The sequence below is a fragment of the Hyperolius riggenbachi genome, chromosome 5 (assembly GCF_040937935.1).
Source record: "Hyperolius riggenbachi isolate aHypRig1 chromosome 5, aHypRig1.pri, whole genome shotgun sequence".
Taxonomy (NCBI): Eukaryota; Metazoa; Chordata; class Amphibia; order Anura; family Hyperoliidae; genus Hyperolius; species Hyperolius riggenbachi.
In genome coordinates, this window is record NC_090650.1 from 272,071,029 (window position 1) to 272,097,728 (window position 26,700).

The 26,700-nt window shown below is 42.4% G+C and overlaps 1 protein-coding gene across 6 annotated transcripts in view; it reads right to left on the reverse strand.

The window, feature by feature from the left end:
* The window catches only part of ATXN1 (ataxin 1), a 439,823-nt gene that overhangs the window by 71,271 nt on the left and 341,852 nt on the right, over positions 1 to 26,700 (reverse strand). For all 6 annotated transcript variants that reach the window (XM_068236936.1, XM_068236933.1, XM_068236934.1 and 3 more), the window contains 2 exons: positions 25,551 to 25,605; positions 14,995 to 15,103 (listed from right to left, as the gene is read on the reverse strand). The gene's annotated coding sequence lies outside the window, so the exon portion shown is untranslated. The remainder of the gene's footprint in view (positions 1 to 14,994; positions 15,104 to 25,550; positions 25,606 to 26,700) is intronic.

The window sequence follows — 26,700 nt, forward strand, 5'->3', positions numbered from 1 at the left end:
GACACCAAATACACCACAGATTTAGTGCCACAATTGATGTATTGTTTCATGTAGTAGGTTCTACCACTAGAGAAGGAGGTGACCATTTTAGTAACCGAATGCAAGGAACAATAATTGCATGTACGTAACCCACATCTATATGAAACCACCGTGGTAAGCCAACACGGTTGGCTATTCCTTGTAGAAAAAAGACTGGGGGAAAGAAGACCACCCAAAGTGGGAGCCCGTCTACTGGCAAATCTGACCCCCTTACTAATTACTTCATCTATTTGTGGGTCAAGGCGTAAGACAGGCAAAAGGTTATTAATTAAGGAAACAACCTGATTGAATTCCTCACTAAAGGTGGTGACAAAAGTTAATTCACCATGGCGGGTAGTATGTTCAAGAGATCTATGATGTGTTGATAAAAGGTCATTCCTATTCCTACTCAAAGCGATGTGTCGGCCTCGTGTAATCATCCAGTTCGGATAGCCGCGTTCTCTGAGGCGAGACGCCACAACATCACACTCAAGATTAAAAGCCTCCAATGAAGAGCAATTCCGGCAAGCCCGAATAAACTCCCCGACCGGAATGGCATTCATGGTGTGCGATGGGTGGCAACTGTTCGCCCTCAGAGTAGAATTCCCACTACACGGCTTCCGATAAGTTCTGGATGACAAGCTCTGTTCCTCATGACAAGGTTTGAGCGGATGTCACTTTGAACATTTCTATCAGATCAGCACCCAAACGCAGTGTTTACATCTATACTCTCCTCTAAACACCCACTAATTACCCATCAATCACCCCCTATCACCACCTGTCACTGTTACCCATCAGATCAGACCCTAATCTGCCCCTTGCGGGCACCCAATCACTCGCCTACACGCTCAGATTGCCCTCAGAACCCCTCTTATCAATTCGCCAGTGCAATATTTACATCTGTGTTTCCCTGTAATAACCCACTGATCACCTGTCAATCACCTGTCAATCACCCATCAATCACCCCCTGTCACTGCCACCCATCAATCACCCCCTGTTACTGCCACCCATCAATCAGCCGCTAACCTGCCCCTTGCGGGCAATCTGATCACCCACCCACACCAATAGATCGCCCGCAGATCCGACATCAGATCACCACCCAAGCGCAGCGTTTACATCTATTGTCTCCTCTAAACACCCACTAATTACCCATCAATCACCCCTTATCACCACCTGTCACTGTTACCCATCAGATCAGACCCTAATCTGCCCCTTGCCGGCACCCAATCACCCGCCTACATGCTCAGATTACCCTCAGACCCCCCCCTTATCAATTCGCCAGGGCATTATTTACATCTGTCCTTCCCTGTAATAAACCACTGATCACCCATCAATCACCCCCTGTCACTGCCACCCATCAATCACCCCCTGTCACTGCCACTCATCAATCAGCCCCTAACCTGCCCCTTGCGGGCAATCTGATCACCCACCCACACCAATAGTTCGCCCGCAGATCCGACGTCAGATCACCTCCCAAGTGCAGTGTTTATATCTCTTCTCTACCCTAAACACCCACTAATTACCCATCAATTACCCCCTGTCACTGCTACCTATCAGATTAGACCCCTATCTGCCCCTAGGGCACTCAATCACCCGCCCACACCCTCAGAATGCCCTCATGCCCCAGCCCTGATCACCTCGCCAGTGCATTGCTTGCATCTATTCCCCCTCTAATCACACCTTGAGACACACATCAATCCCCTCCTGTCACCCCCTAGCACACCTACCCATCAGATCAGGCCCTAATTTGCCCCGTGTGGGCTCCTGATCACTTGGCCAAACCCTCAGATCCCCCTCAGACCCCCTTCCGATCACCTCCCCAGTGCATTGATTGCATCTATTTTCCCCTCTAACCACCCCCTGAGACACCCATCAATCACCTTTTGGGCCCGTAAAATGCCAGGGCGGTATAGGAACCCCACAAACTGACCCCATTTTAGAAAAAAAGACACCCCAATGTATTCTGTCAGGTGTATGACGAGTTCATAGAAGATTTTATTTTTTGTCAAAAGTTAGCGGAAATTGATTTTTGTTTTTTTTTCACAAAGTGTCATTTTTCACTAACTTGTGACAAAAAATAAAATCTTCTATGAACTCGCCATACACCTAACGGAATACCTTGGGGTGTCTTCTTTCTAAAATGGGGTCACTTGTGGGGTTCCTATACTGCCCTGGCATTTTAGGGGCCCTAAACCGTGAGGAGTAGTCTAGAAAGCAAATGCCTCAAAATGACCTGTGATTAGGACGTTGGGCCCCTTAGTGCACCTAGGCTGCAAAAAAGTGTCACACATGTGGTATCGCCGTACTCAGGAGAAGTAGTATAATGTGTTTTGGGGTGTATTTTTACACATACCCATGCTGGGTGGGAGAAATCTCTCTGTAAATGGACAATTGTGTGTAAAAAAATCAAACAATTGTCATTTACAGAGATATTTCTCCCACCCAGCATGGGTATGTGTAAAAATACACCCCAAAGCACATTATACTACTTCTCCTGAGTACGGCGGTACCACATGTGGCACTTTTTTGCACCCTAAGTACGCTAAGGGGCCCAAAGTCCAATGAGTACCTTTAGGATTTCACAGGTCATTTTGCGACGTGGTTGGTTTCAAGACTACTCCTCACGGTTTAGGGCCCCTAAAATGCCAGGGCAGTATAGGAACCCCACAAATGACCCCATTCTAGAAAGAAGACACCCAAAGGTATTCCGTTAGGAGTATGGTGAGTTCATAGAAGATTTTATTTTTTGTCACAAGTTAGCGGAAAATGACACTTTTTGAAAAAAAACAATTAAAATCAATTTCCGCTAACTTGTGACAAAAAAATAAAAACTTCTATGAACTCACCATACTCCTAACGGAATACCTTGGGGTGTCTTCTTTCTAAAATGGGGTCATTAGTGGGGTTCCTATACTGCCCTGGCATTTTAGGGGCCCTAAACCGTGAGGAGTAGTCTTGAAACAAAAATGACCTGTGAAATCCTAAAGGTACTCATTGGACTTTGGGCCCCTTAGCGCAGTTAGGGTGCAAAAAAGTGCCACACATGTGGTATCGCCGTACTCGGGAGAAGTAGTATAATGTGTTTTGGGGTGTATTTTTACACATACCCATGCTGGGTGGGAGAAATACCTCTGTAAATGACAATCTTGATTTTTTTACACACAATTGTCCATTTACAGAGTCATTTCTCCCACCCAGCATGGGTATGTGTAAAAATACACCCCAAAACACATTGTACTACTTCTCCCGAGTACGGCGATAGCACATGTGTGGCACTTTTTTGCACCCTAACTGCGCTAAGGGGCCCAAAGTCCAATGAGTACCTTTAGGATTTCACATGTCATTTTGAGAAATTTTGTTTCAAGACTACTCCTCACGGTTTAGGGCCCCTAAAACGCCAGGATGGTATAGGAACCCCACAAATGACTCCATTTTAGAAAGAAGACACCCCAAGGTATTCTGTTAGTAGTACGGTGAGTTCATAGAAGATTTTATTTTTTGTCACAAGTTAGCGGAAATTGATTTTTATTGGCTTTTTTCACAAAGTGTCATTTTCCGCTAACTTGTGACAAAAAATAAAATCTTCTATGAACTCACCGTACTACTAACGGAATACCTTGGGGTGTCGTCTTTCTAAAATGGGGTCATTTGTGGGGTTCCTATACTGTCCTGGCATTTTAGGGGTCCTAAACCGTGAGGAGTAGTCTTAAAACGAAATTTCTCAAAATGACCTGTGAAATCCTAAAGGTACTCATTGGACTTTGGGCCCCTTAGCGCAGTTAGGGTGCAAAAAAGTGCCACACATGTGGTATCGCCGTACTCGGGAGAAGTAGTACAATGTGTTTTGGGGTGTATTTTTACACATACCCATGCTGGGTGGGAAAAATAACTCTGTAAATGGACAATTGTGTGTAAAAAAAATCAAAAGATTGTCATTTACAGAGGTATTTCTCCCACCCAGCATGGGTATGTGTAAAAATACACCCCAAAACACAACATACTACTTCTCCTGAGTACGGCAATACCGCATGTGTGGCACTTTTTTGCAGCCTAACTGCGCTAAGGGGCCCAATGTACAATGAGCACCTTTAGGCTTTACAGGGGTGCTTACAAATTAGCACCCCCCAAAATGCGAGGACAGTAAACACACCCCACAAATGACCCCATTTTGGAAAGTAGACACTTCAAGGTATTCAGAGAGGGGCATGGTGAGTCCGTGGCAGATTTCTTTTTTTTTTTTTTTTGTCACAAAGTGTCATTTTCCGCTTACTTGTGACAAAAATTAATAGCTTCTATGAACTCACTATGCCTTTTAGTGAATACTTTGGGATGTCTTCTTTCCAAAATGGGGTCATTTGGGGGGTATTTATACTATCCTGGAATTCTAGCCCCTCATGAAACATGTCAGGTGGTCAGAAAAGTCATAGATGCTTGAAAATGGGAAAATTCACTTTTTGCACCATAGTTTGTAAACGCTATAACTTTTACCCAAACCAATAAATATACACTGAATGGGTTTTTTTTAAATCAAAAACATGTTTGTCCACATTTTTCGCGCTGCATATATACAGAAATTTTACTTTATTTGAAAAATGTCAGCACAGAAAGTAAAAAAAATCATTTTTTTGCCAAAATTCATGTCTTTTTTGATGAATATAATAAAAAGTAAAAATCGCAGGAGCAATCAAATAGCACCAAAAGAAAGCTTTATTAGTGACAAGAAAAGGAGCCAAAATTCATTTAGGTAGTAGGTTGTATGAGCGAGCAATAAACCGTGAAAGCTGCAGTGGTCTGAATGGAAAAAAAGTGGCCGGTCCTTAAGGGGGGTAAAGCCCTAGGTCCTCAAGTGGTTAAAGAGAGCCCGAGGTGGGCTCCAAAAAAAAGTAGGTTACTCGATTAGCGGGGCTGAGCTGATCAGGTAGCGGCAAAAACCGCACCCACCGCCGCTCCCGCAGGCCGCAATGACCCACTTTCACTTTTGTGACCTATAGGTCACAACACTGCACTGAGAGACTGTGTGTCTCTCATAGCATGCAGGAAGGCGGGGGAGAGGCAGGGGGCATGGCTGGGGAGAGAAATGCCCAGGAAACCCTGCAGGAATGCCCCTGGTGTGCGTTTTGAACAGGGAATTCCTCTCCCGTGTTTAGAGTTAGCAACAAATATTGCTGCTAATCTCGAGGGGCTATAGCGCGGCGGTGTGGGGACAGAGAGCGGCGGGACACAGAGGCATGTCAGGAGGAAGAGAACATGTCTCTGTGTCCCATCTGCCCCCCAAAGATCCACCTCAGGATCTCTTTAACATTTCAAGGCTTAAAGTTACATTTAGGTGAAAAGTGACCAGTAAAAACCAATTCCAGAAATGTCTTTAAAAACATGCATTCTTTATTACTGCCTCTATCACCCTTCTTAGGAAATGCTCTCACTTCACGTCTTGAAGTAAGTAAGGTCATTCTCACAGATGGGCAAAAAAGACCACAATAAAGATCCAAACTACAGAAAATCTAAAAAGCATTTTCCCAAAAATTTGTTTTTAATCTTTTAGCTGTAAACACTCTGAAGTTGGATGCAAAGTCAATTGGATATCTCAGCACAGTCACCTGGCTGCCTTGGCAGAGCAGCTAATTTTTAAACACAGGATGCTAACCCCATGTCTGCTTCCATGAAAGCAGGAAGGAGACACATTGCAGATTTATTGCAGGATTTGTATCCGCTGTAACAATGAAATGTTTTTCTTTAAAGGCATGGCCTTGCATGGCCACCATTAGAGCAGGTTGCAGGTTTAGAGCTAGAACAGGTCAGAAGCACACAACCTGCAGAGGCCTGCGGCCCACAACCTGAAAGAGACTTGGTTCTCTGGATATTCAGGGGCCATGGGAGATATCATTTTTTTTATTTTAAAGAGACAGTGTAACATCAAAAAGTTCCCCTGGGAGGTACTCACCTCGGGAGGGGGAAGCCTCAGGGTCCCAATGAGGCTTCCCACGCCCTCCTCTGTCCCACAGGGGTCTCGCTGCAGCCCTCCGAACAGCGGCCCAACAGATCCGACAGCTTGTTCAATATTTACCTTTCCAGGCTCCAGCGGGGGCGCTGTTGCGGCTTTCGGCTTCAATGTAGGTGGGGCTGGCAGCAGCGATACAGTGACCCAGAGGCATATCATTGTACACATGACATGCCTCTGGGTCCTATTAGAATTGCAATATGCCACCTCAGGTTCTCTTTAAAGCTAGTTTAGGTACACTATAAAGTGGACCTGAACAATTGGACAGGACAGAAGGAAAACAGGAGAAAAATGCACCCTGTATATATTTAAAGAGTTTAGTCAGTGTAATTCTCCTTCATCTGTGACTAATCACCACTGTAATTTGATATCTCAGTTCAGTCAGTTGGCTGCCTCGGTAGAGCAGCTAATTTGTAAACACAGAATGTTAACCCTATGTCTGCTTCCATGAAAGCAGGAGGGAGACATATTGCAGATTTATTTCAGGATTTGTATCAGCTGTGACAATGAAATGTTTTTCTTTAAAGGTTATTAAGCGGTTGCTGATCTTTTAGAGCAGAGAGGAAGTTCTGAGTTCAGGTCGACTTTAACTAGATGTAACTGCCACAAGCTCTGTCGATTGTCAGTTTTTACTTTTTGACTTGAAATAATGAATAGACATGTTGTTATTGTTTAATTCAGCGTTCCATTGATTCATTACACTGAAGGTTTTTCTTTTAAAGCCAACTATGAAAAGAAGCCCTATACACAGAGCAAAAAGATCAAAGAAAACCAATGCACACGCTGCTTTGATTTATAATGCAAGACTGCCTGATGCATTTATAGCTGGTGACTCTTCTGTCTGATTAACTGACTATTAAGCTCAAAGAATGTGTAGCTGAGGCAGGAAAACCTTAAAACGATCCATTTTATACACACTAGGCTACATATATTTGATCCTCCAACTTGGTTTCAAATTTTCTGATTGGTATATATACATGTGTGCAAAAATGTCCAAAACATGCGCTAAACGCGTTTCTCTATTATTGTTACTACGCGTTTATATAGCGTTGACATCTTCTGCAAAAACCTTTCTTTATGTACTTTCAGGAGACCTGCCTCTGTTTTTATTGTACTGTGTGGCACATTTTTAATGATATTCATCAACAAAGCTACAGTTTTATTGCTTAATTAGTTATTTGGAGTACTGTTATTTCCTCCTAAAAAGTTCCATTAAAGGAAACCAAAGATGAAAGATAATAAAAGATTTATACATACCTGGGTCTTCCTCCAACCCCATGTGTGCGGATCACTCCCACGCCGCCGTCCTCTGCTGCCTGCAGCTCTGGTATCTGGTCTTGTGACTTCGGCCAGCCGCAGCCAGTCTGTGCAAGAGGAAGTGCGCTCTCTACATATCTCTCTAACGGCTTCTAGGGCTGGAGGAAGACCCAGGTATGTATAAATCTTACAATAAAAGCATACCATTCTATTCATTATGTTCTCCTGGGCCCTTCTGTGCTGTTTCTGCCACTCCCTGCTGCAATCCTGGCTTGTAATTGCCAGTTTTTAGGCAGTGTTTACAAACAAAAAACATGGCTGCTAACCAGCATGTGATAGGCTGAGAGAAGCTCAGTCTGTGACTCATACAGAGCCTGGAGGGGGCGTGGAGAGGGTGTGTATAGCTTCTGCCTATCAAAGTAGAGCAGCACATTCTTGCCTCACCCGACAAAGCTGACAAAGGAAAGAAGATTAGATTATATAACAGAGATAATACAGCCACTCTGAAACTAGGAAAGGCTGCAGTAAGACAGACCACATTAGAACAGGTATAGGAACTTATAGGATAGAAGAAATAAGGCTGAACATTTTGTTACAGAGCCTCTTTAAGTGACGTATTAATTTGTAGATTATTGAGAAGGGATGTTGGGTGTTAATAAGTATTGTCATCTGTATAGGTTATACCATTATTGTACCCTATAAAGGGTAATGCAAGACACTTTTCTGCTCACAAAATAGGATTTGAGAAAATAAAGAGACTTTTGTCCTATTTCATACAGTATAGGTCTTAAAGGGGCACTACTGTGAAATCTATCAGAGATTTACAGGCTAAACCATGAACCACAAACTCCGCCCCGCACTGTGTATGTGCCAATTCCTGACATGCACAGTGCGCATTGTATGTCTGTAAGACCTGGAACCCACTAGCAGTGCTTTTCCGAGCAATTGCGATTTGAAAAGCTTGAGGTAATGTAATGCTATGGGTGTGATCCCACTTGAGGAATGGGATTTTCTAAAAATTTTCCATAGCATTACATTAGCAAGAGCTTTTTAAATTACAAGTACTTTAAAAAGGACTTCTAGTGGGTTTCAGGGCTAAGGGATGGAGCTAACTGAAGCAGATCCAGAAAGTTCCCTGTGAGGTACTTAGAGGTATTATCCTGCCTTAGGGGCAGTGTAGCTTACAACAAAGGGTGCCACTTGCTCTGGTGTTCCATCGAGAGGAGCTGTGGGGGTAGTTGGAATGATCCGAATGATCCAAAGCTATGTCCACAGTCGCAGAGGGGGAATTATATTTCACTCAATACATGTATGCTTGTATTCTCCGCTGTGGGAGAATGTACTTATTCAAAAATCTTTTGAGAACTGGAATTTCCAACAGTAGCAATTTAATGATTACATATTAATGTTTACATGTGATATATTGGTTTAAATATTAATTTTATCTAATGTGGAATTATTGTAATAAAAAAAGCTGCCAAAGATAAAATGGCCCTTGGAAAGAATACAGCCATCAGTGTTAGTTATGTAGCGATCCATCCCAAATGCATTAAAAATAGTTAAAATAAGCTTATAGAATTGTGAGACACTTTTTTAATACGAAAGTGCTGTCTCTTGACAATAGGCATGATCTGAGTTGTCCACTGACCACCTGTCACCCCATCTGTTGCTTTTACCAGGTACTTATTTATTTGGCCCTTCCTGACCCTGGACACAGCAAAATTCCTCATCAATGGCCTCATCGTCTCCCACTTGGACTATTGCATCTAGAGATGGCCCGAACGGTTCACCGGCAAACGGTTCCCGGCGAACTTTCGGGGTTCGCGACCGCGGAAAACCGCGAATTTTTCCTGAAGTTCGGTTCGCCCCCATAGTGCACCATTAGGGTCAACTTTGACCCTCTACATCACAGTCAGCAGGCACATTGTAGCCAATCAGGCTACACTCCCTCCTGGAGCCTGTGTCACTGCACATTGTATTAGTCAGGTCAGTGCATACCTTTCACTTCCTCCCTCCCAATATGGACATAACAAAAGGCAGAGGCAGGCCACCTGGCAGATCTGATCGAGGTCGCGCTGTCGTGATTTCGTGCGGCCCTCGACCAAAGTACAGTGTTCAGAAGAAGGCACGTGCCATCAACCCCCAATATTGTCAGGACGTAGTTGACTATTTAACACAGAACACCTCATCTTTCTCAGCTTCCGCATGGAAGCGTGACATATCTTCCTCCTCCTGCTCTGATCCTGGCACCCCACTTAACACTCAGTCGGCCGCCACCACCAAAGTGCCATCGCCCCCGGGGCTAAGCGGTGTGGACATTTTTGTGTGTGTCTGCCGCAGATGAAAGCAATGCCATCTGTACTCTCTGCCACCGAAAATTGACCTGTGGAAAGACCAAGACCCATGTAGGGACAACTACCTTACGAAGGCACATGATTACAAAGCACAAACTGCAATGGGATGACCACCTGAGGAAAAGCAGCACACAAAAACAAAGCCACACACTGCAGTAGAAGAAGCGGCAGTAGAAGAAGCGGCAGCAGCCGCTATACTAATTTTTCTGGTGCGTGTACATGCCTGCCTAATTTTTCTGGCTGCACTGCAGCTGCAACAACAAAACAAAAGGCATGTACATGTGCCAATCCCCCTTCATGACCATTACCTTGCCGCGGTGAAGGGACTTGCGTATTACAATGAAGCAATGACTGCCAGCTATATGAGTGTCTCGGGGGGTGGTACACCCAAGATAATAAGGTTGTTGTTTCATTGTGGACAGACCAAATCTGATCAGCTGGACAGTCACTGTTGTTCTGTCATTGAGCTTCCTCAGCCTGGCGACCATATGGGCGTGAAAACCACCATCGCCTGCACTCTGGCCATGGTGTGCACCAGTCCAGCACGGCCGTCACAACACAAACAGCTGTTTGCAGTGTGTTACACAGTGAGTTTGGTGTGTCAGTGTGAAGCAGTACTCTAATTACACTCCCTGATTGATGTATACACATGCAAGATGTTTTAAAGCACTTTAGGCCTGCAATTTAGAATTCAATGTGATTTCGGCCCTTAAAACGCTGCTTTGCGTCAAATCCAGATTTTTTCGCGGGACTTTTGGCGTCTATCCCACTCCGCCATGCCCCCTCTCCAGGTGTTAGACCCCTTGAAACATCTTTTCCATCACTTTTGTGGCCAGCATAAATTTTTCTCGTTTTCCAAGTTCGCCTCCCCATTGAAGTCTATTGTGGTTTGCGGAAGTTCACTCGAACCGAACTTTTTGCGGAAGTTTACGAACCTGGTTCGCAAACCAAAAATCGGAGGTTTGGGCCATCTCTAACTGCAGCACACTCCTGTCAGGCCTCCCTCAGAACCGCATCGCCCCCTACAATCCATCAAGTATACAGCAGCCAGACTAATCTACTCCTCCCACCGGTCTGTGTACACGACTCCCCTATGCAAATCCCTTCACTGGCTTCCAATCCACTTCCGAATCCTATATTTGGCCTACAAATCTATACAAAAGTCCTGCCCGCCCTACATCTCTGACCTGGTCAGCAGATACACACCTGGTCACCCACTTTCCTCCTCCAACAACCTCCTCCTCCTCACCACCCCACGCATCTCGCACTCCCATGCACTACTACAGGTCTTCACTAGAGCTGCCCCCATCCTGTGGAACTCTCTTCCACTGCCCATCAGGCTTTCCTCCTCCTTCAAACAAGCCCTAAAAACTCACCTCTTCAAGAAGGCCTACCCCACTTCAATGCTGCCCTAACTCTCTATGCCGAGAACCTCTCGATGCAGCAACTCTCCTTTCGTGTCAACACCCCCTCCCTTTAGATTGTAATCCTTTGGCAGGGCCCTCTCTCCTTGTGTATCATATTTTGATTGTGCACTCTTCCTAGAATAATGTAAACTTGTATTATTGTGATTACCACTCCAGTGTATGATCTGGCATTGTATTACTACCAGTATTGTGCTGTGTATCGTATTGCTTATTACCTGTACTGTGTTGTCGGTCACCCCTGTTATCGTCTGTAATCTTATGCTGTGTAATATTATGGCGCTATATAAATCCAATAAATAATAAGAAGAATGGTGGAGTGGCAATCGGGTGTCTGAGCCAGAGTTCCGGTGGCAGAAATGAGTGGAGTTGATCAAGCGCTCACAATATAAATCTAGAAAACCTGGAAGTGCTCTCATAAGCATACTAGAAGAGAGAGAGGCAGGCACTCAGTAAAAACTGCAGATGGAATATATTCAGCTGGATGGCAGTGGAAAAAGCATGATGGGGACCTCACAGGGGAGATACCAGACATCTTAATAGAACCGTGGTGTCTCAAAAGACAACCCATCACAGTACATTATGTCCCATAAGGCATGAAGCTCCTATTCAGAAGTTTGGGAGTCTTGGCCACCAGAGGTGAGATTAAGTAGTAAGAGCTACTACTAAGAGATACACACCCAGAACACAACCAGTAGTATACCCGAGTATAAATCAATATGTTGTTTTGAAGGGCATTTTGGGAGCCACAAATTTTTTTTAATACTAGTGTATATACGGTATAACTAAAACATATTAATTTAGCCATGAAAAGCAAATAGTACCGCAGGACCCCTTTTTGCCACATACAGTCAGTATAATCACTCACATTGCTATTTTAGTTGTTAAATAAATTGGGAAATTTTCTACAAATATATTTGTGTTCAGACAAGAGGATAATTTAAAATCGGTTCACTAAACCATAAAGAAGATCAAAAACCAAAGCATAACATTCCAAATGCCAGGCTTCTCAGCAGGACATCTGATCCTTAGAAGTCTTCTGGTGTACTCCTTGATCTAGATCTTGTTTTATAATAGTGTCAGTGTGAAATGCTACATAGTAGATTAACCTTCTCATGTAACACTATCCACAGTATGAAAGGAATACGTTTTTAAATGCTGTGTTTTACTATTGTTCAAACAGGCAGTCATTTAGCATTCCATCGTAACTGCTAATTATAAGTCAGAGAAATCTCAGATTCCATCCGTGGGTCAGTGTTCAAGCAACACATTCTTATTTCAGGATATTTAAGACCGTTAAGAGATGGATTAATGAAGGAACTCTGGAATAACCAAAAGAGGTAAAAGAAGACCTGTGTTCACTAAATGGCTTCTGTGTTTCCCAGGTTTATTAATATGTGTACTACTGATAAACATGGCATAAACATTCAGAAATTAGGTAACTGAGTTCAGCTTGTTCAAGCAAGCAGGAGTTACTTGGTAAATGACAAGTTAATTGCTATTTAAATAGCTAAAATGGAAATATGTGTTTTGATTTAGCGTACAATTGGATGGTCAAAAATGTGCATGAATAAAAGGCCATAATAAAGACACAGGCAAGATCTGGTTACTGGAGTGTTTCCAAGTATACTAAGCAAAGCTTACATGTAAGCCTGAATGGAGAGTCAGGCTTTACGAAACGGCATCTTCCGCCATAGGCCAAATACTGACCTTAGCTGAGAGGTGGGTATGGTCTGATCCCCCTATGATCTGCAAAATTCCACTCACTTGACTCTGTGCTGAGCTGCATTAATTTTGCTAATGAGAGTAGCGAGGAAGAAGAAGCAGGACACTATAATGGCAATTAGTCAAAAATATCCAGTGTAGCAGATTGCAGAAGACATAATCACAGAGGGAGACTATGCCTGTAAAGAACAGGAACTATCACTCAAAGCTGACTGTTTCAGCTGACAAATGTCTCATATCTTTACAAGGCTTAACCAGAGTCCATAAGGGATCTGGCTATTTTCATAAATTGTCATCTTATGTCTATGGTTATCTGACTGCAAAATGCTCTTAATTTCCTGCACTTGACCCAAAAACATCATAAGACCCCTTTCACACACGAGGCTAAATTGCATGCTTGACTTTAAAGGCAGCCAAATGGCAAAGTTAGTAGCTTCACATGTGTCAGCATTTGACAATCAGTGCAATTTATAGCAGCAAAAAAAGTATTATTTCTCATTTGAGCGTGGCCACCTCTCCACCGCCTGTGCCAAGTATTAGCAAGTGCCTGGCCACTGCACATGATCAGCTGACAGTTTGTGGAGATATCCATGTGAGGGAATGAAGGAGAGAGAGAGTCAGTGTAGTATCTTTTTAGAGAATGAGGAGCAATTATATAGAAGAGTACTCACAAAGATGGTCACCGCAATAGGCAACAAAACAGTTGCTCTCTGTGGGATGAGTCAGGGATGCAAATCTCTACCAAGGGTGGATCAACATTCAAAACAAAAAAAGTACAGAGGAGCCTCAGGAAATAAAATACACAAAAACACTTTAACGGATAATGATGGATTTACCTCATAAATGTTAGTCACACAAAAGATGCAACAGTTCTTTTATTCTTAAATCAAAAAACAAGGGATACTCAAAATTGGCTATGCGTTTCAGCAGTTGTGCCAAGAAATACATAGCAATTCTGAGTATTCCTTGTACATCGCTCGAATTTAAGAATAAAAGAATCATTTCATATCTGTGTGACTAACATTTAAGGGTTAGGTCCTCTAATAAATCTTTTAAAAAGCTTTTTCATTATTTTAGATCCTTTGACACCTCTGTATTCTTCCAAGCTTAGTAAAACAGAGCTAGAGAGATGTCCATCAGCTGGACTCAAGAACTTACATGCACGCTTACCAAGATTTTTAAGGAAAATATTTTAAAAAAATATCATGTTAAATGGTAAGAATTTAAAAACTGTGCTGACACGTTCTTTCATCCTGGGATGCATTTACATGGACATTTAGATGGCCTTACAGAAAAGATTGGATTACTTACAAACAGTATGGCGCACCCATTAATGGTCTTTCAGTCATGCATACCTGGCATAAGAAATGAATAGGGATGACCAACCTCCGTATTATGACGTTACAACTAAATAGGGATATAAGTTAGATAGGGATATAAGTATTGCTTGAAAGTAAATGTTGAGTCATTTCGCATTATACCTATACAGCGATACAGATTTTCCCTATTCGTTTCTTATTATCTATAAGATGTAGGCATCCTATAGATGCCTACAGAGAAAAATAGTGCTCCGGAAATGTAGGCACCAGGAATACCGCTAGTAGAGTATCAGTTAATTACACAATTCTACTATTGGGCTCTAGCTTACCCCGATAGTAAAATATCGGTAAAAACTACAGATACTTTACTATCGCCTAATCTGACCCTATTCTCACTTGCACCCTTCCTCTACAATGCCTAACCCTAACCGACCCCCTGCACTACTATCTCTACTGATATAAGCACCGCCTTCACCGCTACAAAACTCCTTAAGCCGATATTTGTGCCGCCTAAGTACGGTCATTAGCGGGTGCCTGCATACCCTCTGGCCACCGTTATAGCTGCAATAAACATTCCAATCTAGGCTGTGCCCATTTTGCCGTGATGCGGTCGGTGCCCAAATTACCTGCTTTGATACTTGTCTCCTATATTGAGTTTGTAAAGTGACGAGTTTAGTTCTTTGCAAGAAAAATGTAATGCCACTTTCAGTAGTGTTTGCTTGCTGGGGGCTTCACAGGTATTTTATTGACAAACTGTAAACTACACATTCTGTCATAGCAGAAAAATTAAATGTATCAAGGCAGGCCTTTTGTGTAAAGGAAACAATGAAGCTCATATCAGAAAAGAACATTAAATCCTAAGTGATGAACCTGCAGATTCTGAACTACATTCCACTTACATCATTCAGCGTTTCTGGTTTGTGTTCTGTTTCTCCAGGGCCGGTAACAGAAATGGTTAACTCTCTTGCGGCAGTTTCCAGCGCTCCCTTTATTCACATAAATAAATACCTAAACAATGAAAACAAAAGGCAAGATAACAGCGTTTAATTGCTTAACATATTAACAGCAGTCTCCAACTGATTGCTGGACAAAATGCATTTTAATGAGAGCTTTGAATGAGGGGCTTAATGTGCAGTTCACAGCCATATGAAATCCATCAGTGGAAGCGGATTGATAATACATAGAGAGCCCCTCTTATATGGGCCTTCCATTCTAATCCAGCACATACTCAACACCAGGCAGAATGAGCTTTCATTGCAACCTCTAACTGCTTATTTTTCATTGCAACCATGGATACACAGGACTAAAACAGTATTTTTCTTTTAACAATCGATCTTAAAACTGAATCAAAAAAGATATATACTTTAAAGGAGAACATCATACACACTTTATTTGTGCTTAGCAGTATAAATGAAAAATGTTTTAGTTCGAGTCACAGGAACTATTACGTCCACCAGGTAATTGGAAAGTGTAAAAAGCAAGAGGAGCCCCACAGGGGGTTGTATCATTGGGTGGTTTATTCTTAGACTGTCCCCCAAATTTGGCAGTCTCAATAGCGGTGGTGACACTCATAAAAATTGTATCATTTCGTATTTATATAGCGTCAACTTCTTTTGCAGCGCTGTGCAGAGTATATTGTCTTGTCTTTGTACTGCCTATTGTCTTGTCACTTACCTGCCCACAGCGGGGCTCACAATCTAATCCTGCCCATAGTCGTACATCATATGTCTATGTATGTATTGTAGTCTAGAGTAATTTTGAGTGTGGAGTCGCACTTGCTTGGCTTCCATCAATTTCAGATGGTCAGGTGTGCAGATCCAATAGTCCCTGACACCATGGGACTCAAACTGTAGCAAATGAAGAAAAAGATCCGCACCACCTTCAGAAAAGCTTAGTCTGTTTTATTGGAAAAAGGCATACAAATTTAAAAAGAACTTTAAGGCAGGACAGTCCACTGTTTCGGGCTCCTGCCCATCTTCATGCTGCCTAGTTCTCTATGTTCTTCATGTCCTGCCTTAACGTTCTTTTTAAATTTGTATGTCTTTTTCCAATAAAACAGACTAAGCTTTTCTGAAGGTGGTGCAGATCTTTTTCTTCTTTTTTTCTTCATTTGTATTGTAGTCTAGAGACAATTTTTAGAGGGAATCCAATAAACTTATCTGTATGTTTTTAGGATGCGGGAGGAAACCCATGCAGACACGGGGAGAACATACAAACTCCATGCAGATAGTGCCCTGTCTAGGACACAAACTGGGGACCCAGTACTGCAAGGTGAGAGTGCTGACCACTACGCCACCGTGCTGCCCAAATAGGATGGTACCTCTAAATTATCTTTCAGGAGGAGGGAAGGGGGGACTGGGAGGGAACCTTCAAGGCCCTTAGAAACCAAGAATAAGTAACACTGTTTACACTAATAAAGATGTGCCCTAAAACATAATCAAATAAAAAGAATACAATTTTGTATAGTAGTATGACTTATTGCCTCCAAAGCATTAACTATCTATGACAATTAAGGCAGAAAATGGTGATGAACTGTAATACAGTAGTACAACATAGTTCGCTGATCAAGCCAACCTCCTCAGGTTTAATCAGTTCTCTGTTAGTAAACAGTTTGAGAGGCACTCCAGTTCTTTACTAGTAGAGAACTGACTCTTATCTGAGAAAGAGAAAGCTGGCCTGGCCATCAAAAGACAATGTACTATTAAACTCTATCTCCATTCTCTGTCATAATCATGATCACAGTTATTGCTTTGGTGGTAAATTATCCTCCTGTACAAAGTTGTATTCTTTTATGTATCAAGATGCCTCTTGGCCAGTGTCTCCACCTGGTAATGCTTTGCAAATTGATGGGACTGTTGCTTTACCATTGCAGTATATAAATCTCTAAAATGTCAACAGCAAAGTACGGTAACCCATTTTTATAACTGGAAAATATGTAAAATTGTTCTGAGGGGGTCTAATGTACTAATGCGCCGCAACGAGAACGCGCACAGACGCCCACAAGGGTGCTCATTGCGTTGATCGCTGGGACAGACATATCTGGATGGGGGGAAGGTTTATAACTAGTTAATGTAGACAGGTTGATAACTAGTTAATGTAGACTTTAAACAAATTCCCATAGCTGAATAGCTAAATTCTGCTGCCTTTTTTGTATGCATGCATGGGAGCTGCCATTTTCCTCTGTATGTCTGTAATGTGCACAGTACAGGGAAACATTGTTGCATGTTCATCCTACACTAATTTACAGTTATCTTAAGATTGTCATTCGATATGCCTGACAAGTCTTGTATAAACAGGAAAAGGTCATACAACTAAATCATTCACTCAGTTCTGTTAAGGATCTGAGGCCCCGTTCACAGTGGTCAGTTGCATTGCAGAATAATTCTGCGTGTCAACTCGCTGCCCATACAGTTTTATGGACCTGTTCACAGTAGCGGATCGCGTTATTCTAACTCACTGCATGCAGGCTTAGTATTCAAGTCTATGGCCAGTCTACACTGCAGTTCACAGTCATCATAATGCATAATAACCCATGCGTTATGCAACTGACCACTTTGAACCTAGTCTGAATTATTGTAAATCTGAACATAGTTTTATGAAATCTTCTGTATTTATTATCATCTTCAAAAATACACAGCCAGTGTCCAGTGTTTTCACTTCCAAACACATTATGGAGGTTTTTTTTATTTTTTATTAAAGGGAAGGTTCAAGCAAAATAAAAAAAATGAGTTTCACTTACCTGGGGCTTCTACCAGCCCCATGCAGCCATTCTGTGCCCTCGTAGTCACTCACTGCTGCTCCAGTCCCCCGCTGGCAGCTTGCCGACCTCGGAGATCGGCGGGCCGCATTGCGCAAATTTTTACGTATTGAACCAGTAACGCGTAAAAAAGTATGTGTTAATGTTCCTGCACTAGCGGGAATGCGTAAAAATATACGCAATGCGTCCCGCCGACCTCCGAGGTCGGCAAGCTGCCAGCGGGGGACTGGAGCAGCAGTGAGTGACTACGAGGGCACAGGATGGCTGCATGGGGCTGGTAGAAGCCCCAGGTAAGTGAAACTCATTTTTTTATTTTGCTTGGACATTCCCTTTAAAGCAATGCGCTGGAATGGTGACCTCGAGTGGGATGTGGAAATCCTCCGGGTTATCCAGAGGCTTCCATCTACTCAGGTAAGTATCTAGCTTTTTTTTCCTTAACTTTAAGATAAATACCTTGGCATGACCAGATACAAAATCTGCATATTAATCTCAAAGCCAAATAGTAATACGTCCCTCACTTTGATGTTGGGATGAACATGGGGCTGTATTCAGGAAATGTGGTTGAGTCACAATGTCCCCTCCTTAGGTACAGAATAAGGACACAGTGCAAAAAGGTTGATGACTTGTTAATAACAAATAAAAAGTATGGTTAGTTCTAACAAATGGAAACAGGTTAATAAGACAGAAAGCAGGAAATTTGGGTGCCCGCTAAAGGCATAAACTTGGGTGTTGCCATGGGCACCATTATAAATAGCAGCTACACTGTGAAATCTGGACTCCTGTGGTACTTTATAAATAGTGGGTGCCGAGGCCACTGGCAACTCACAATACGATAAAATATGGCTACAAATAGCAGACCAAATTTTGCAGTGTAACCACTATTTATAATAACACCTATGGCAGCAAATGAAACCATGTTTACGGTGAAAATTATTGTTTTTGTGGCTGTTTTGTGATGAAAATTATTATTTTTGCAGCAAAAAATATTGTTTCGTGGCCTTTTAGTGTGTGTGTGTGTGTTTGGGGGGGGGGGGGGCAGTTAAGCTTAGGCCTGGGTGAGGGTAGGGGTGGTTAAAGTTAGCTGTGGGGGTGGGTTTAGGTCAGGCATCCAGGGGTGGAGGGTGGTTTGGTATTGTAGTATAAGGGTTCTGTGTAAGAATAGAATTAGGTTTTGCTGTAGTAAAATATTGCTACATTTTACCAATATTTTACTAACAAATACCACTCTAAAATAGAATATCGGTACAACACCTATATTCTACTATCGGCTATTCCCAGGCACTCAAATTACACTGTGCCTTTATTTCTTGCAGGCAGCAGATGGGTAAGATTGCATGAGTGTGAATTGAGAAATAGGACGTACCTTGAAAAATACACCTGAATGTAAATAAAAATGATTATTTTTTGAATTAATTCCATTTCATCCCTGAGGTAAGCTACCTCCCTTTTCTCCTTTTATTGTTTTTCACACCCCTGTTCAGATTGCTTGAGTGTACAGGACAGTGGAATGTAGTACATCTGCATCACACAGCAATGTAAAGCCTCTCCTAGCTCCACTGTTATGTTTTAGTTTAGTGCTTGGTGGTGGCTCCAGGGAATAGTAGAAATTTCCAAAAACAGAACATTAAAGTGGCTGGATAGTGTAATGGTTAAGGGCTCTGCCTCTGACACAGGAGACCTGGGTTCGAATCTCGGCTCTGCCTGTTCAGTAAGCCTGCACCTATTCAGTAGGAGATCTTGGGCAAGTCTCCCTAACACTGCTACTGCCTATAGAGCGCGTCCTAGTGGTTGCAGCTCTGGCGCTTTGAGTCCGCCAGGAGCAAAGCGCGATATAAATGTTCTTTGTTTGTTTGTTAAAGTGAACCTTCAGACTAAAAATCTACTCAGCAGCTCTGAAGAGGCTTGGTGTTTCTTTAACAGTTTCACAGCATCAGAACTTTGTTTTTCTTACCCAAGCCTCATTTTTAGCTGCACAGAAGAAAACTGCCCGGTATTTGCCCCCTGATGTTGTGCAAAGCATGATGGGATTTCAGATATTGTTGTTCTCGTTCTGCTGTTTTGGTACAATTTTTTTTTTTACATTTTGAACTTGAGATTTGAAGCCTAGTGTGCACAGCTGGGAGGAGTGATCAAGACACAGGACAGTTGGAACTGTGTCTCATGCTCCCTGTCACCTCCTTTCAACCAAAAAGATGGCTGCCCCCATGAAAAAGAAGGCTGCCCCTATGAAATCACAAACATTTGCCTGCTCTTTTAAAACAGGGTGGGTAAGAGATCATATTATCTATCAATTTTACTTAAAGAGACTCCGTAACAAAAATTGCATCCTGTTTTTTATCATCCTTCAAGTTCAAAAAGCTATTCTTATGTGTTCTGGCTTACTGCAGCACGTTCTACTATCACCATCTCTGTAATAAATCAACTTGTCTCTCTCTTGTCAGACTTGTCAGCCTGTGTCTGGAAGGCTGCCAAGTTCTTCAGTGTTGTGATTCTGCTATGAACTCCCCCTTCCAGGCCCCTGTATGCACACTGCCTGTGTGTTATTTAGGATTAGAGCAGCTTCTCTCTTCTCTCTTATCTTTTACAAGCTGGATAAATCGTCCTCTGAGCTGGCTGGGCTTTCACATACTGAAGAATTACAGACAAGGGCAAAGCTGTTTGCAGGAAGAAACAAGCAGCCTGTCACTTCAGTGCATGAGAACGGGGAAAGAAACACACAAATAATCTCTTGAGATTCAAAAGGAAGGCTGTATACAGCCTGCTTGTGTATGGATGTATTTTCTATGTGTGGACATACTGTACATCAACCTACTTCCTGTTTTGGTGGCCATTTTGTTTGTTTATAAACAAACTTTTTAAAACTGTTTTTAACCACTTTTAATGCGGTGAGGAGCGGCGAAATTGTGACAGAGGGGAATAGGAGATGTCCCCTAACGCACTGGTATGTTCACTTTTGTGCGATTTTAACAATACAGATTCTCTTTAAATAACTAATGCAACTTAAAGAGACTCTGAAGTCTCTAAAAAATCATCTTTTTATAATAAAATCCTGTGTAATATGACAGCCCTACCTAAACCGCCGCATCCCCACCGCTCTAATCTAACTAAATCCCCCCAAACTCCCCCGGGGGCAATCCGGGCAGTGCTTCCGTGAGAGTCAGAGCTATGAGCCACAGCTCTGCCTCTCAGCGCGTCTGTCAGCCCGGATCGCCGCCTCTCCCCGCCCCTCTCAGTCTTCCTTCAATGAGAGGGGCGGGGGAGAGGCAGAGATCCGCCGCTGACAGACACGTGTGAGGCAGGGCTGCAGCTCATAGCTCTGCCTCACACGGAAGAGTAGAGGGCAGCAAAATCCACAACCAAGAAAATTGTGGATTTTGCGGGGGAGAGGGAGGGCGAGTTAGGGGGGATTTAGATATATTTCAGTGGCGGGGATGCGGCGGTTTAGGTAGGGCTATCATATTACACAGGATTTTATAATAAAAAGATGATTTTTAAGAGACTTCAGTATCTCTTTAATGACAGTACGTTTGTTTAGGCTGAAGTTCCCCTTTAAGCAAAGTATGAGCCCTACACAGACATTGTCCTCAAGTGCCCGTCAGGTGAATACAGCCCTGCTGAGGACCCTGCCTTGAAAGTGGCATGAATCCTTGAAGTCGCACAATGGTATTCTCCACCAAAAGATATTCAGATCACTGAAGTGTTGCCTTAAACGCAAACCCTTTAAGAATTGCTCTCACAAATGAAAAGCTTTATAATAAAATTCTGCAACTGTGAAGCAGTAAAAATGACTGCCCAGGGACTTCATATCGTCATGGAAGGGCAGTGTGCCATAGCTGGGAATTAAAATGTGGATAAAAAGTGATTAAAATGATGGTTACTATCAGCACTCCGTAGGAAAAGTCTATATTGCTGGTACTTTTGCTTGCAGCAGCAGAGTTCGAAGGCTGTCTACAAGCTGTCAGAGTTCACATTCGTACTACTGGGAATTGATAAATGCATCTGAAATCCTTCATGACAAGGCTGAAAAAGATAATCCAGTGTGATAAATGTGCTATCCTTGCTCATATCATATCACATGGACATTTAATAAAGGAAAAAATTCTCATAATGGACAAACCGCACACAGTAACTAGTGCAAAAGCCGTGATGTAGACCTACGCAGTCAACGCTTCGTTTCTAAACTGTACTAAAAGTTGAAATATTAGCAATTCTTATAGCTAGTATTGGGCTGTAAAATAAATCTCAAGGCAATCTGGCTTGCCCAGTTCATTTCTTTTCTCCCCTTAATATGATGTTTAAAGACGTGAGAGAAAATCCAAAGACTGCTTTAGTCTAGAACAGGGGTCGGCAAACTACGGCCCACGGGCACCATCTGGCCCTTTGATGCAGGGCCGGGATTCAGCTCCTCTCTCTATTCCTTCCTTCAGAGTTACACTGTTACATTACAGTTAGCTCTGCCCACAGCTTGTCATGGCCACACCCATGTTTCACTGCTATTTTCACCCCTATTCCTTTCCGGTCCCTCAGTCAAACTTGAGAAACCCATGTGGCCCTAAAGTTTGCCCACCCTGTTCTAGAATGTTCTTACTCTTAACTTGCTGATCTCCAGAAACTCTGTGGGGATTCTCCATTCATCATCCACTTTCAGGACAAACCTGATATCTCCATTACCTGAAGCGGTGCATATGAATTCCCCACTCATTGATTGTATAAAAGTACGTTGAAAAAAAGGCACTGGGTAAAGCTGCTAGCAGAATATAGGCATAAGTGACGATATTCTACTAAGGTTTTTAGCTACACTAATTTTTACCCCTAACTGGCTACTTCCTAATCTAGCCCCTGCTGTAAAATCTACCCCTATAGCCACAATTAACATTGGGATCTATGGCAGCGCCCAAATCACCAGGCATCGAAATGACCTGCATGGGATAGAAGTGTAGTAGGTACTCATAGCTGGGATCAAATGGGCTTTTGATTATTTAATAGAAAGTTAGAAAAGCTTGCAGCTGTGCCAGGAAATCTGTCTTTTCTTGAACTAGACAGACTGGTGAAAGGCTAGATACCCTGTATAAGGCTTTGTATTCACCTGTTGCCTGGGCCCTCTGTTGTAAATACTCCCGCTGCAGCCTGTGACAGTGGAATAGTTGCAATAAGCAACATGTGAGGTGATATCTTTCCAGTAGGAACAAATACAGTGATACAATTCCTTTTTTAATGTGAAAAAAGGTAAAAACATACAGTATATAAGGTTTTTGATGTCCCCTTAAAAATAATTTTCCCCATTTCCTGTTTTGGTAACAGGCCCATCAAGTGTCAGAAACAGAAGTGTAAACTTTATGGATATTCTAACATTTCTTTCTATCATATTCACACACCTAATTTGCTCTTCCAGCTACACTGCACCTCAGTGTCCAAATACACTTGTCAACAACCACATTCCATCCTTCTGCTTTAACAACCTCTTTTTAGAAGTGTTAGCAAATGTATAAAGTGTTTGCATATGTTCCCTGAATATATTAGATCTCTTATACAAAATTAGATTTGTCTTCCTTGACAGAGTTGTTTCACTTTCAATAGCTAAATGCTGTCATTGCACTGCTGCATGTGCATGGTTCTATATTTCATGCACATCTCATACCATGCAGAACTAAGGTTGTGTCCTCCTCCATCTCATTGGGAATTGTGGACAGTGGATGAGTTAAAAACTTCATATTGAAAAATTGTAGTTCTATAGTACAGAAATGAGTAATTTAAAGGACAAGACAAGAAACATAACATTTATATTGTGCATTTCTCCTGGTGGATTCAAAGTGCTTCAGCCACATAGGGCCCACTCCACAGGCAACCAGGATCATTAGGGCCTTGCCCAAAGCCTCTGTGCTGTTTTGTGTACTGCCTTAAAGAGAACCCGAGGTGGCATATTGTTATCCTAACAGGACCCAGAGGCATGTCATGTGCACAATGACATGCCTCTGGGTCAAGTACTGCCGCTGCCAGCCCCCTGCGGTCTGCTGTCCCCCCTTAAAAGATCACCAGGCTAGTGACAATCTGCTTGTCGCTAGCCTGCTTTATTTATGTGAGGCTAATTGTGTTGTTGAGGGGGCACACCTTACCCAAGGTGTGGGTGCTGTAACCTGTGGGTGCTGAGTCCAAGCATCCAGGGATATAACAATCAAGTGTGAAGTCCAGGTTAGCACACCGATTCAAGATGCGAATTGCTTCAATTTATTGCTTCATAAGCACATAAACATGACTATTGTTTCGGGGCCACAGCGGGCCCCCTTCTTCAGATAGTGCAAACAAACGATGCTTGTTTGCACTATCTGAAGAAGAGGACCTGCTGTGACCCCGAAAACAATTGTCATGTTCATGTGCTTATGAAGCAATAAATTAAAGCAATTTGCATCTTGAAACGGTGTGCTAACCTGGACTTCCTACTTGATTATTTGTGAGGCTGTTAGTCAGCCTCGTAGCATCTCATCCTCAATTCCAGGCTCCCCACTCTGCTCCCCGCCTCTGTTAGCTTCCTCCAATAGGAAGCCAAGCTGCGACCCAGGAGTACTGGTCTCCAAGACAAGAACCAGCAATAACAGTGGAAGGGGATAGTGGGCATTGCCAATAACTGCCCACAAAAAAAGCAATAATGCAATTAGATAGACCTCTCAGAAGCCTGTTATTATGTGGATTGTGACTGTAGAACTGGCTTTAACTGAGACTGAAACTGGCAATAGAGTACAGAAAGAAATGGGTGTCAAAATACAGAAAGATAGGGAAAATATTTCTAATGGCAATTCAGACATTAGTAACAAATTGACCTTGGTTCTAACTATTCATCAGTTGATCTGAAGCCTGTGACTGTCAGAAAGGTTTCAGTTGGAGTTTAATCTTAAAGTTGATGTCCAGGATTTATTTATTTTTGGATTCCCCTCAGGGTCCTTATTTCCTTTTACATATATACAAACTTCCTCCCCCCAAAAATGACTTTCTACTAACAAGAGCTCCATGAAATTTCATGATATGATTCTGGTGGGCACCTTGATTCCCCTACCTTTGCTCCTACTGAAGATGGATGTGACTATGTGGATCCAACACACTATGGGTTATAGTGTGGTGTTCCCTGTCTGTGGTGCAGAACAGCAGTTAGGAAGGGGCATGGGGTGAAACAGACAGCCTGCCACTTAGCCGCTCTAATTTTCTATTGGAAGGATGGACAAGGGTGCCATACAGGCTGCAGGGAGGAGTTTGAGCAGTAAGGAGGAGCAGCATGGTCTGCTTGGGGCAAGAAAGGTGCAGAGGTTTTGTGATCCCCAAAGAGGACCCGTGTTATGGGTGAGTATTAAGAGGATTCAGGGAATGTGGAGCGTACATATTTACGGTAGGTTTAGGAGACAATGATGGGAGAAAAAAAAAAATCATCTGTGTTACTCACTGACAATCCTTCAAAGGTAAATTTTACATATACACAAAATAATGGATAATGTGCCATCATGCACCCCAGCATCTTACAGTTCAATGAAGGGACTTCTGTAATGTTTGGTGAAGTACCAGCTCTAAAGTCTGCAATGCCAGGGAGTAGAACAGTGTATAAAGTTCTCCTGTTAGATACTTCTATAGTTACCTCTTGTAGTTCAGTTATATAGATCTGAAAATTTGCTTTTCTCATGTTTATAAATAATGTCAGACAAAATGCACACTTACCTATTGTGACAAAATAGTTTCTGTATCTCAGAGAAGTTCCAGCTTCTTCAAAAAACTGAAAAAAAAAATACACAATCACCACTTAATATAGTACTTCTATTACATTAGGCAATATGTAGTATAGCAAACTACTTATGTAGGTAATAAATAACATGAAAATATTTTTGGTGACTATTTAGAAATCTATTTGTTGACCAAGTAGGTTCACACTTATAAGAATTTAATTTGGCAATTGTTCAATAAACAAAAAATACAGCAATAAGCTCTTGTAGAGTACTACCCTGTATGCCAGCAGATGCAGCATTATGGTTAGTGCTTAAGGACATTCTACAGTCCATGCTCTAGCATACTGTAAGTACAACTCAGGGAAAAAATTATATTTTTTCCAAAACGTTTTTGTTTTGACAGCTGGATATAAGCCCTGCAGAAAGAAGATGGTAAATGCAGTAGGCAGGGACTAATGATGTTGCAGTTTCACTCATACTGAGCGATGCTAGCAGAATAAAAATGCACTATTATTGCCTGCTGCAGACTAGAGCCTGTTTGCTGCAGAATAATGTGCATTCATGGGCCAACTGTTGCTCAGGTAGAGTCATTAAAGCTCCCTGAGTCTGTAATCACTCAGACAGAGGGCCTTATTCAATTCACTTTATCTCCTAAGTTAACTCCAAGGTGATATTTTCACATTTTATCATTAACATGCCCTTTAAGCCACCACCAAGCACGAAATACTCATAATAATGACAGTACTTTTTCACTTACTACTTTTTGAAACTTTTTCAATGACAGAGTGCTGAATAGTTAAAACAGAAAATGAACAATTATCTCTTAGGAGAAAACGTAGGAGAAAAGGTGAATTGAATAAGGCCCAGTGCCTTAAATGGGGAGCCAACATGTGTCCCATGATGAAGATGGCACAGTAGAGAGTGAAACAGTAAGAAATTGAAAAAAATAATTGCCTGTTCAAACTATTAGTGATGCCAGGTGAAACACACAGCTTGGTGTAGCTGCTGGTCACAGTGGTGCTCTTTGCAGGGGTGTCCAAGAAAATAAAAGCAAATGAGGGCTAGCTAGCAGTCCATCTCATCAAAATGTAGCTATCGTACCTGAAATGTTTTCCTCTCCACATTCTTGGTGTGAATGATTGTGT